This window comes from Equus quagga, chromosome 6 (assembly GCF_021613505.1).
Source record: "Equus quagga isolate Etosha38 chromosome 6, UCLA_HA_Equagga_1.0, whole genome shotgun sequence".
In the NCBI taxonomy this organism is placed as follows: domain Eukaryota; kingdom Metazoa; phylum Chordata; class Mammalia; order Perissodactyla; family Equidae; genus Equus; species Equus quagga.
Genome location: NC_060272.1, coordinates 50441310 through 50455224, shown reverse-complemented (window position 1 = coordinate 50455224; position 13915 = coordinate 50441310). Strand labels below are relative to the sequence as shown.

The window sequence follows — 13915 nt, the reverse complement described above, 5'->3', positions numbered from 1 at the left end:
TGAGGCCAACATTACCCTGATACCAAAGCCAATAAGGACACTACAAGAAAAGAACACTAAGGGCAATATCCCTGATGAATATAGATGCAAAAGTTCTCAAGAAACTTCTAGTAAACCAAATTCAACAGTACATTAAAAGAATCATATACCGTGGTCAAATGGGATTTATCCCTGGCATGAGAGGATGGTTCAACACATGCAAATTAATAAATGTGATACATCACATTAATAGAATAAAGGATAAAAATCATATATGATCCTCTCAATCAATGCAAAAAATGTGTTTGATAAAATTCAATACCCTCTCATGATAAAAGCTCTCAACAAATTGGATATAAAAGGAACGCACCTCAACATAATAATGGCCATATATGACAATCCCACAGCTGATATCATACTCAAGGTGGAAAAGATGAACACAATCCCTCTAAATTCAGGAACAATACAAGTGTGCCCACTACTACCACTGCATTCAACATAGTACTAGAAGACCTAGCCGGAACAATTAGGCAAGAAAAAGAAATAAAAGTCATCCAAATTAGAAGGGAAGAAGAAAAATTTTGTTTGTAGATGACATGATCTTATATATAGAAAATCCTAAAGACTCTACCAAAAAACCATTAGAGCTAATAAATGAATTTAGTAAAGTTGCAGGATACAAATTTAACATACAGAAATAGTTGCATTTCTATCCACTAACAATAGACTATCTGAAAGAGAAATAAAAAATGCAATCCCATTTATAATAGCATTCAAACAATAAAATAATTAGGAATAAGTTTAGTCAAGTAGGTGAAATATCTGGACACTGAAAACTATTAAACATTCATGAAAGAAATTGAAGAAGATGCAAACAATGACAACATATCCTGTTTTTGTGGATCAGAAGAATTAATATTGATAAAATGTCCATACCATCCAGAGCCATCCGTAGATTCAACGCAATCTCTATCAAAATCCCAATGGCATTTTTCACAAAAATAGAAAAAAACAACCCTACAATTTCTATGGAATTACAAAGATCTGAATAGCCAAGCAATCCTGAGAAAGAACAAAGCTTGAGGTATCACACCTCTTGATTTTAAACTGTACTACAAAGTTCAAGTAATCAAAGCAGTAACGTATAAAAACAGGCACATAGACCAATGGAATAGAATCAGGAGTCCAGAAATAAACCCATGTATATACAGTCTTAATATGTGACGAGAGATCCAAGAATACCCAATGAGGAAAGGTATTCTTTTCAATCAAATGTTCTGGAAAACCTGGATATTCACATGCAAAAGAATGAACTTCTACCCCTATCTCACACCACGCACAAAAATTAACTTGATATGGATTAAAAACTTAAATGTAAGACCTGAAACTGTAAACCTCTTAGAAGAAAACAGAGAAAAATGTTCCTTGACATTGGTCTTGGAAGCAATTTTTTAGACATGACACCAAAAGCATAAGCATGAAAAGCAAAAATACACAAGTTGGACTACTTCAAACTAAAAAGCTTCGGCAAAGCAAAAGAAATAATCAACGGAATGGAAAGGCAACCTACAGAATGGTAGAAAATATTTGCAAACCACAGATCTGATAACAGATTAATATCCAAAAATCTATAAAGAATTCATACAACTCAACAGCAGAAAAACAAATAATCTGATTTAAAAATGAGCAGATGACCTGAATGGACAATCTTCCACAGAAGACATACAAATGGCTTACAGGTACATGAAAAGATGCTCACTTTCACTGTCACTAAACATCAGGGAAATGCAAATCAAAACCACAATGAGCTATCACCTCACACCTGTTAGAATGCTATTATCAAAAAAACAACAGATAAGTTTTGGGACACGTCGAGAAAAGAGAACCCTAGTGCATTGTTGATGGGAATGTAAATTAGTGCAGTCACTATGGAAAACAGTATGGAGGTTCCTCAAAAAATTGAAAAATAGAACTACCATATGATCCAACAATTCCACTTCTTGGTATATATCTGAAAGAAATGAAATCAGTTAGCTTAAAAAGATATCTGCACCCCCATGCTCATTACAGCATTACTCACAATAGCCAAGACATGGAAACAGCCGAAGTGTCTATCAATCAATGGATGAATAGGCAAAGAAAATGAGAATATTATTATTATTGAATACGAATATTATTCTGTCAAAAAAATTTTGCCATTTGCAATGACATGGATGGACCTAGAGGGCATAATGCCAAGTGAAATAGGTCAGACAGGGAAAGACAAATACTATATAATCACATTTATATGTGGAATCTTTAAAAAACCCCAAATTTATAGAAACAGATTGTAGAACGGTGGTTGCCAGTATCCGGAGTGGAAGGGGAGACAGGGAGTGATGGGGAGATATTGGTCACAGGGTGCAAACTTCCAGTTATAAGATGAATAAGTCTGAAGACCTAATACTCAGTATTATCACTATAGTTAATACTGTATTATATGTTTGAAAGTTGCTAAGAGAGTAAATCCTAATTGTTTTAACCACAAACAAAAAGTTGTAATTATGTGAGGTGATGGATTTGTTAACTAACCTGATCATGGTACTTAATTCACAATATATCTGGATGTCAAATCGTCATGTCGTACATCTTAAACTTTCACAATATTATATATCAATTATATCTCAAAAGCTGGAAAAAATTAAAATTAATTAAATTAAAATAAAGATTAATTGAGTATCCAGTCACTGAAAATTCCCCCTTATTATTTCTCTTTGGAATTCACTATTCCATCACTCATAACACCATTCTTTTGGTTTAAAGTCATGTTTTTAACTTTTTAATACATCTTATAATACAAACATACTTAATAACAGACGTGATATTAGTCATTTATCAACATTGTTACTAGGATAATAATATTAAAGAGAGTTGATTTTTTTTTTTTTTGGTGGTAGTCTTTGATGGTTTATTCAGCCAGGGTTGCCTAAAATGTAAGTCCAAAGTTTTTTCAATTGTACATGCTTTCGTATTTAATTGTAGATATTTTAATTAACTTCTCTTTTTTTTTTGAGCAAGATTAGCCCTTAGCTAACTGCTGCCAATCCTCCTCTTTTTGCTGAGGAAGACTGACCCTGAGCTAACATCTGTGCCCATCTTCCTCTACTTTATATGTGGGATGCCTACCACAGCATGGTGTGCCAAGCGATGCCATGTCCACACCTAGGATCCGAACCGGTGAGCCCCAGGCCACCAAAGTGGAACGGGTGAACTTAACCACTGCACCACTGGGCCAGCCCCTTAATTAACTTTTATCAATCTTCTTTTTCTTCATCTCCAACACTGTATATAATTATACCTTCTCTTATTTCGAAAAGTGCATAAGCTGCTGCCAATCCTCTACTTTCTAGTTTCAGCATTCCAAACTATATATACTTTTTTTGATACTAAGATCATTGCCTATTATCTTTAAATCCTTTCTTGCCCTCCATCATAAACATTAATTACTCCTGTGCTAAAATATATAAACATATTGACATGTCCTACCACAGCAAATCCTTAGGTTATTAGGCTGACTTTCAGGGACTCTATTCATATCTAACAATTCCATGGATATTTACTGTTCTTTATGTCACAGACTTCTTTATCTTCTCTCCATGCCTCTGCCCCAATCTCATTTTCCCCAATTTTTTTTGATGTATTTATTTATCTGATATTTTTTAGAACCTACTGTGTGCCATGCAATGTTTAAGGGCTTCCATTCAAAAAATAACAAAGCCTGGTTACCCCTGTTACCAAACGCTAGTATGAGATATTGAGGACAATAAAACACGGTGTGAGGATCCTATATGATTCCTATATGATCCCACACCAAGTCATCCAGCCCAGCCTGGGATGGTTTGTGGTAGATTGGTGTAGCGAACATGACTTCTAAGCTGACAGCTGAAGGGTGAGTAGGTAGTAGCCTGAATAAGTGAATATGGGCATCTTTGTATAACAAGGAGGAGACAGGAGAGAGTATTAGAAGTATAGATGCCTAAATGAGAATTTTATCTCTCATTTATTCATTCACTCATTAGAATATTATTGGATACTGACTACTTACTATATGCTTAGGGATAGGCATTTGATAATTAACCATAAATAGTCACTCTTGCAGTATATAAGTGAATAAGAGATTTTGGTATAAAGCCCTGTCAGAAGCATTTCAAAGTTCAAATTTGGGAGCTGGCCTGGTGGCATAGTGGTTAAGTTCATGCACTCCACTTTGGTGGTGTGGGGTTCACAGGTTCAGATCCTGGGCACATCCCTACACATCACTGGTCAAGCCATGCTTTGGCAGCATCCCACATACAAAATAGAGGAAGGTGTTAGCTCAGCAACAATCTTCTTCACTAAAAAAAAAAGAAAACCAAAATGTTTTTATCATGAAATTTTTTACTTTATGTCTTGTAACGTCGTGCCTTCAACCTTAACCTATTGGAAACTATTCTATTTGTGTCTTATGATAACGACTTGTTTGACATGCTTCTTTCCCTTGAACTTTCTACATTCTTTCTTGGCCATCATTTGCTTTCTGCCCCATAGTTCTACCCATGCTCAACGATGTTTACAATGAGCTTCTTTCTTTTCATTGTACCAAGAAACAGAGAGATTAAGCAAACCTATTGGAGAACGATAGAAACATGTTTCTTGTTAAAAAATCCTTTACAAGTTTTTTTATTTTTTCTTCCAGAAGACAATTTTATTTGCACCTCATCATGCCCTTTCCTGTATATTTCTCCATAGAATACATGCAATTTAGGGTCTTACTACAGTCCCCCAACTTTAAACTTTCCCTCTTGTACACAAATATTTAATAATTTTTTCCAACACATTTTATATTTTATCAGTACCTAATAGTTTTGTCACGTGTCCTTCTTTTAGCAAAAAGGAATCTCCATTTATTTTTTAACTCTGAAAATAAATTATCTAAAAGAAATCTGTAATTACTCTTTTGTAATAATAGAAATTGTGTCCTGAGAGTATCAGTACACACTTAGCTCCAAATAAGCAAAACACTTTCTATTACTGTTGTTGCTATTATTACTATTAAAATTATTAATGTTCACTTCTGTGCTTTTTCTCATATAGTGTATGCCATATTGAATACTGAGAGCTTTTGCATAAGTGATTCCTTGAAAATCTCGAGTATTTATGTAGGTCTGTCTAACATTTTAATAGCATTTTATTATTTCCCAAATAAGAGATTTCATGTGTGTGTAAAACATTTTTCTTGGCACTTAAAGTTAAATGACTTTTTTTTTGGAGTTTGAAAGCAAATGCATGTTTAAATAGAAACAGATACTGGAAGTGAAAGGGAGGAGTTTCTGAAATTCAGATAATTTCCTTCAAAAGAATATACTCTATCTCAGAAAGGATTCTTTTGAAGTTTAAAAAAGAATGAGAACATTTATGAGGGTTTTTAAACTAAATGTTATGACTAACTCTGACTTTACATTTATTCAATCTATTTATAAAAATGAGAAGACTATTCAACCTACTTAAAGAATCACATGATACCTCAATTGTTAAAAAACTAAACACCATCAAATGTTCTTCTTTTCAATCTAAAAAGAAATCATATATTTAATCCTGGATGTCTTTAAGAATCACTCCTTAAGAATAAAAACGATATAACAAAAATTTGCTATACAAATATATAAAACCTACATGAATAGGAAAATAATTTATTATAAATAGTATCTAATGCAATCCTAGAGTGTTAGATATTACCTATAATGTGACAATAACTTGCTTTGCAATTTCAAAAGCTACCACAAATTTCCAAAATACTGTCAATTTTCAAGTTTGTTTTAATTTGGACATATCTCTGTTGTACGTTTTATAACTTATTTTCTGTATTCTTGCTTTGTCTTATTCCCATATATAAAAAGCTGTAGGCATGCATTCGTGTTTGTTATCATATACTCATATGCATATACTATTATATGCAATCATACACATATGCTGTTTTTTCCTCCTTTATCTCATGAAGAGAATTGTCTGACTTCTATTTCCAGATTGAACCAACTGATTTCTAAGCTTGCTGAACTACTGTCGTATTAAGATTTTGTTCTGTCTCACTCCCGGTTTATTTCTAAAATTTTAAAAGATCCGCTTTTGAAATATAAATTACCTACAATAAAATGCACTTATTGTAAGTGTATGGATTAAGGAGTTTTGACAAACCTGTGTAACATCTACACAATTAAGATATTAAACATTTCTATCACCTTCAAAATCTCCCTGGAGCCAATTCCCCATTCCTCATCCCAGAAAATTCATTTGATTCTATCGCACTGATTCTACCACATTAGATTAGTGTTGCCTATTTTAAAAAGTTATATGAATGGAGTCATACAGTTATATAATAGTATAATATTTTAGAAATTAATTCACATTGATGTGATATCTGTAGTTTTTTTAAAAAAAATTAATTCCTGCATAGTATTCCATTTTATGTATGTCTAGATGTGTTTATTTATTCTCCTGTTTGTGAAAATTTGGATTGTTTCCAATTTGGGGCTGTTAAAGGTAAGGCTCTAAAGAACAATCTTGTACATTTTTTTTTTGTCAACATATATTTTCATTTCTTTTGGGTGAATATCTTGGAGTGGAATTGCTGTGGAATATGGTAAGTGTATAGTTACACTTTCAATAAACTGTCAAACTCTTTTCCAAGTTGATTGCACAATTTTATATTTCTACCAGCAATATATGAGCACTCTGGTTTCTGCACACCTTCCCCAAAACTTGGTATAAGATGGAGTCACTGAACTTTTCCATTGATGGGTAAATTTTCTAGTTAAACCTAATGGAATATTTTCTTATAAATTTTTGCTTGAGATAAAGTGACTTAGGGTATAATGGGAATCAGTACTCCCATGTGTCTCTCACAACATATGTTTTTGCCATAAAACAAAATTTTTACTTTTTTAAAATGCAAGATTCTCTATTATGGAGAATAATTAAGACCATGAATAACAAGTACTCTGAGATAAAATTAGTTAAGGCCGCTGTATTCTGTATAAAGATCTGGACAAATGCACTTAAAGGGATAAGAGTTCAAAGGTGGTTTTGATGCATGCTTACATATTACACTCTTAGTAAAGGAAAAAGGTGTTTGAAATACGGGACCAGACTCACATTGATTCTTTTGTTGCTTCTGTCCTGTTCCAGTAACACATTAATGTGCATATCAATATCTCTGCTGGGAAGCAGAATCATTTATTTTTTATTTTCTCACATCCTGGCTTTGCCTAGTCCCCATTATTTTAAAAAAAGCATTATTTTTTATCATCTTCTACAGTTTTTAAACATTCTTATGGAATTTTTTTAAATTTTTTAAAAAATCCATAGGTTTTAGTGCTGTTCAAATAAAAATACTATTTTAAATTTATAATTAATAGTTAGTTTGAGTTTGTATATACTATGACCTCTAAAACTTCAAAGTAGCCTTAAGTGATATGCAGTTGCCTATAAAAAATATTAAAACTTCTCTGACCTGACAGTCTAAGACTTAACCCTTGAATTAGGACATTAATAAAGAGTTGAGTTGATACTGGATAAAGTCAGCTTTTCTCTCTATCCATCTTCTGCAATTCCATTATGGCACCAGGTAAAGAATTATACGGGGCTCAGCTTGGTTGAGCTGAACCCAGTTTCGGGATTAACTAGTATGGTTCAAGGCACCAATTGTAAAGGAATAATTCAAACTGTTAACAATAAGAATAGTTAAAACCATAAAAAGGGACTAACATAAATGACCAAAGTGTCAAGACCATCTGGCCGCCTAAGACCATGACTGTGATGCTAGATAGCAAGGTCACAAGCCATGACTCACAGAATCAGATAAAAATGCAGTGCCTGAATCGTTCTTACCAGCACTCAGTTTTATGTTAACACAAGTTCAGTAATAACCAAAGGCCCAATTTTGCAAGGATTAGCAACATAGTTAATATCAGCCTTCATGGCTTAAACAACAGGTGCTTATACTGGCAAAAAAAACTGAAATAATTTCAGTGATTGATGACACATCATGCAATTTTAAATTACTATCATGAGCGAATAGTCTGCCACATGGTCTTCTCATTCCCTCGAACCCTGAGAAGAAAACACACAGTCTCTGTGTAAGAGCCTTATGCTATGCAAAAATGTGAACTAGGCCCATGGTTCACCCAAATTATATTCTTGTCTGTTAGGGCATTTACCTGGCAAGAACTCACTCCAGCTTGTGCTCTTAAAGAGCACATCACTTATTGTTTTAAGCTTATTAGTCACTCTCCTTACAAAGCACTTGAAGTAGTCGATTCCCTTTTGTTCTTTTGCCTAGTGGACAAATATTGTCACAGCAGAACTTGAATCATAGATATATAAGACAAAGTCCTTTTACTCAAGGGAATCTCATTAAGGTAAGAAACTGACAAGTACAGAGATGAAGGGAATCTAGATAGTTGCCAAATAGAGGTTCTCAAAAGGTTTATAAAGGCTATGGAGTGGGATCTTCTAAGTCTTGCTAAGGTGGGTGATCAGGTGGTGTGTAAGATTTAACAAGGAAGAATGATTAATTCATTTTATGATTTCATTCTAAGAAGTGATTTCTAAGACACAGAGTAGCAAAAAGCATCAGAGAAGAGAGGAATGACAAAGCATAATATACCCAGGAAGCTATCTCCAAGTCAGTAAATTACTAATATATTATTAATATTTGATTTGGAAATCCGTGAAGATGAAACTGAAGTGGTAAGAAAGGGACAATAAAGATAAGTTATTCACAAGCCACTTGTATAATTATGTTATGTCTGTGTCACGAACTCAGCCTAGTATTAAGGATGTGTGAACAAGTAAGATAGACATGTCCCTGTCCTCACAGAGTTTACAATCAAAGTAGCAAGGACTGGGAATGTAGGCACAGGAAAGATATTCAACAAATAGTAAAAAGAGTGTAGTGTGAGAACATAAAGCTCTGATAAAGAAATTTAAGGTAGCGTTTTACAGCAACTTGAAGGCCAGAAACATATTTTGGTTGAGGTGAGGTCTCTTCTGATTTCTGTATCACGTGCTTGGGGTTCTATTGTGTGTTTATTGTGCTTATAGAGTTGTTTATAGATTACATTATACATATGAGAGATATAGAATTGAACTAGAATTTTAAAAATTCATTAATAATGGTGTTGACAAAAGAATGGTGGAAGATTAGAACAAAAGCAGAAATACCATTTAGGAAGCAAATGCTACACAATAGCCAAGCCAGTTGCAGTAGTAACCAAGATGAGAGGGTTGATTTGAGGAACTGTTAAGAAGTAAAATTGATGTAATATATATATCAAGGTAGCACAGATTTTACTTTTGATGTGTTCTGCTTTGTTTAAAATGGGAACAGTCGATATTATCCAGGCTAGAAGGAAACAGACATGCTAGAGGTTGAGTAAATTGTTACATCTCTTTGGGAAACAAGGCGGTAAAATATTTGAAGTCTTCAAATTATTCGTGCTCATTGACAGCTATTCTACTTCTGGGAATCAAACATATAGAAATAATTGTAAATAAAAGTGTCTTGCACTAAGAAGTTCAATAAAACATTGTTTACAATAGTAAAATAAATGAAAATTGCCTAAATGTTCAATTCAATGGAGGTAGTTAAATAAGTTACGTGGAATTAAAATTGTATATGTTAAATAATATAAATCAAACACAAAATTATATGATCTATAAGATCACACCTATTGAAAAATATGCATTAAAAAAGTGGAAATTTATCAAACTTGTAAGTTTTTACTATTGGTGGTGAGATCATTTAAAATTTTTTCTTTTTAATTTATTTTCAAAATAGTTGAATGTGAACATTTATTATGTTTGTAGTCAAAGAAAAGTTAAATTTAATTTATTATGCTTAGGATGTGGTAACCCATTATATGTGGTGGTAAGAAATAAAGTTAATAATTAATAAAAATTTATACCAGATTTCTGGCTTTCTGGCTTAACACGGGTACTATCAGGAGGAGTATATTTTGGGGGAAAAGATGTGTATAAATTTGATAATCAGTCACTGTACTTCATCATATCAATAGGCTAAAAAAGAAAAATTACATGCTTAGTATAAAAACACATACTTAAACTCCAGCTACTGCTTCTGTTCCTATTGACCTGATTAATGATCTTACTGATCTTATTGCATAAGGAAATAAAACATGTTTACACAAAGGCTTGAATACAAATGTTTATAGCAGCTTTATTTGTTGTAACCAAATCTCAAAATGATCAATATGTCTATCACAGGTGAGCGGATAAAAAATTTATGATATAGACATACAATAATATACAACGCCATATTGCTAATGATATTCAGCAATTAAGAAAAATGATCTATTGATGCATGCAACAACATGGATGAATCTCCAAATAAATAAGCCAAGTGAAAGAAGTCAGAAAAAGAGCACTTATTTGATTTCATTAATATAAAAATCTAGGACATGCAAACTAATCTATAGTGACAGAACAAAAATTAGTAGTTTGGTTCATGGGGAAGGAATGGGAGGAACGAATTACAAAAATAATATAAAGCAAGTTTTGGGGGAGATAAGAATTTTGATTCTGGGATTCTGGTGATTTTTATGGATATTTATAAAGGCAAACCTCACCAAATTTTATATCTTAAGTATGTGCAGTTTATTGTATGTAAATTATACTTCAATAAAATGTTAAAAATTGAAAAAAAATCAAGTATATTTGTATATACCAGCAATGAACAAACGTAAGCTGATGCAAGTTTCAATATCATCAAAAACATCACATGCTTGGGAATAAAACCATAATTCGTAAATCATTACTGAGGAAATTAAAGAAGATGTAAACAAATGGAAGAATATATATGTGTGTATATTTGTGTCTGAGTATGTTTGTAAGTACATGTGATTAAGGCAAATGTTTGTGTAATCTGACAATTCAGATAGATAAAGTATAGCCAATTCAATCTTTAGAAATAAAAAAAGCTAGAGGGCTAATAATAACATGTCTAAAGAACTTATATACTCAGTAAGACAGTATGAAGTTGGCACAAGAAAATAATCATTGACCAATGGAATAGAACAGAGAGTTTATAAACAAACTCTTGTAATGCAGTGTGTAAAGGATAACTTTTTAAATAAATGGTGCTCGGTCAATTGAATATCCATTTGGAAAATAAATGAATCTTGAAACCTACCTCACATCACTTTCACAAATTAATTCCAGATGGATTTTAGATTTAATGTGAAAGGAAAAACAGTTAAGTTTCTAGAATATAATATTGGAGAGTAATTTTATGATTGCAAGTAGGACATAAAAAGTACTAACGTAAAGATTGATCATTTGAGTCACATTAAAATGAAGTGTTTATTCATTGAAAGATATCATTAGGGAATGAAAAGTTAAGCCTCAGAGTCAGAGATGATATTGGATGTGTGTATCATATATGAAGGAGGGCTTGTGCCCTGAGGAAAAAATTGCTTTTGTAAATCAATAACAGAAGTATGAATAATCCAATAAATATGGGCAAAACTTGAGTAGACACTTCAGGATAAGGATATTGAAATCATTAATAAACACATGAAAAGGTTCAAGTTCATTAATCACTAACCATCAATCAAACTCATTCATTACGGGAATGTAAATTGGTATAACCAATTTGGAAAGCTTTTTGACAATACCTACTAAAATATAAAATATTTATATTCTATGATCTAGTAAGTTCATTCTTCCATATATATCAAGCAGAAATTCATACATGTATTCACCAAAAGACATATACTAGAATGTTTGTTGTAGCACTATTTTTAACAGCCTCATTCTAGAAACAACCCAAGTGTCTATTGTAAGTAGAGTGGAAAAATGACTTATGTACTTATTCCATAGAATGTTACAAGGGGATGGGAATGAATATCTGTTGCTACACATGACATTATGACTCTCACAAAGATAAAATTCAGCTAAAAAGGCTGATACTAGGAACAACATACTAAATTATTTCATTTTGAAGAATTAAAAAACAAGCAACAGTAATCTGCAATTTTAAAAGTCACTATATTGTTTACCCTTCAGATAGGGTAATGACTAGGAGACTTCTGTGGTATTTGCAATTTTCTATTTCTTGATCTTGATTTGGTTACAATGCTGTGTTCACTTTGAGAAAATTCACCTACAATTTATGCACGTTTCCGTATGTTATAGCATAGTATCCTGTACTTCTCTACAAAGTTTACCTGAAACAACTTTCAAACACGTAGATTAGTATTCTCAGTAATTTTGTCTTGAGTACATTTTGAAGCCGTAGAACTTTTTCATTAAAAACTTGAAGAAACATGCAATTTAAACAACACTAAAACATTCAGCAACAATTGCAAAGCAAACACATTTATAAAACACACATACAAAAACTTCCAGTTATCACGGTGTTCAATTGTATACCTTTCAAAATATTGTTGCTTTTTAAAAGCTTTGACTTCAAAATTTTCTCTGATTTCTGTTGGGTGTGAAATTCTTGCACATTTCAGCAAGTTATAATCTGACTTTGCGTTGAAGTTGATGTAAATTTATCACTGTTATCTCTTAATTGGAAATGTAACTCCATCCCACCTTACATTGTACTCAAACTCTGCCAACTTGAAGTTCTGTCAGGGAAATTACTGTAATTATACATATACACAGTTTTTAGTAAAAACAATCCATATCTTTAAACCAAATTTTGACATATATCTATGAAATATACATATATTAACCTAACTTCATAAAATGGAAGATATCCGTTGATACGTATGTCTATCATGTAGCACAAACATTAATCTGATTGGTAATTTTATTTTCCACACAAATGCATTGGTGTCATATAAACAGCCTACATAATCATTTTAGCATTTGAACCTAAATTTCTCCTACTTTACTATACACTAATAAAAGCAAATTAGAGAAACCAGATCTTTACATTTTTCAAACATATGTTCTGAAATAAGGGAGTAACCTTTGAAAATATGGAGCTTGTAACTGACTCAGGAAGAGAATAAAATGTATTTTGATACTATTCTATCTTCTCACAGGGTTTCTTTAAACTACCAAGCATGAAAAGACAAAATTTTTTATTTTGAAATAATTTTATGACTTACTCAAATTCTAATATGGTCATAGTGCTTGCCAAACATTTAAATCAACAAAAGCGAGTATACTATGACGATAACTATTTTTCTTTCTTGTGTTTGTTACAAGAGGGTTTCTGTCACAGGAAATTGCCCTCTGTTTCCAGTCAAGGATTGTTTTCAAGGAGAATAAGTTTTGCTCAGTTTCTTTCTACCCTGGAGAAGTTTCTTATATAAATAGTTTAGAAAATAATTGAGAATTCTTCCTGTTCATTCCCAGGTATTCTTTTAAGTAAACTTCGAATATCCCATAAAGGAAGTAAGTAGAACTGGCACAATCTGTCTTTTGAGTTGCAAAGGCATCAGATTGGTTTCTACATAAAGGGGAGAAATGCGGGCTACATTTTAATAATTGTATGATTTAAGTTTTTCTGGAAGACATGACCTTGTTGATAATCGTTTTCATCTTTGAATCATCTGTGTAGTCATCATCTGATTCCACGCCCTCTTTCAAAGCTTAATAGCAAAGCTATTTGTTTCATAGTAGTTCATTATAAAAGATGTTTTTAATAAAGTTATTGGTGCTTTATTAATTAGATAGCAATAAAAAGGATAAATAAATAAAATATATAAACTTTTCTTTTTTTATTATGGTGCAATAAAAACCATAAACTTGTAAAATGCATTGATTGTTTGAGATAAGCTTACATATCTTTAATTCTATCATTTACATGACAAAGAAATAAATACCATCATAATTTGTGTTGAGTAAATTCAGGTATATTTCCTTCATGAACATTAATCTCCCA

General features: G+C 32.1%; 1 pseudogene; it reads right to left on the bottom strand.

Moving 5' to 3' along the window:
- The window catches only part of LOC124240724 (ATP-dependent RNA helicase DDX3X-like), a 179927-nt pseudogene that overhangs the window by 101213 nt on the left and 64799 nt on the right, over positions 1–13915 (bottom strand).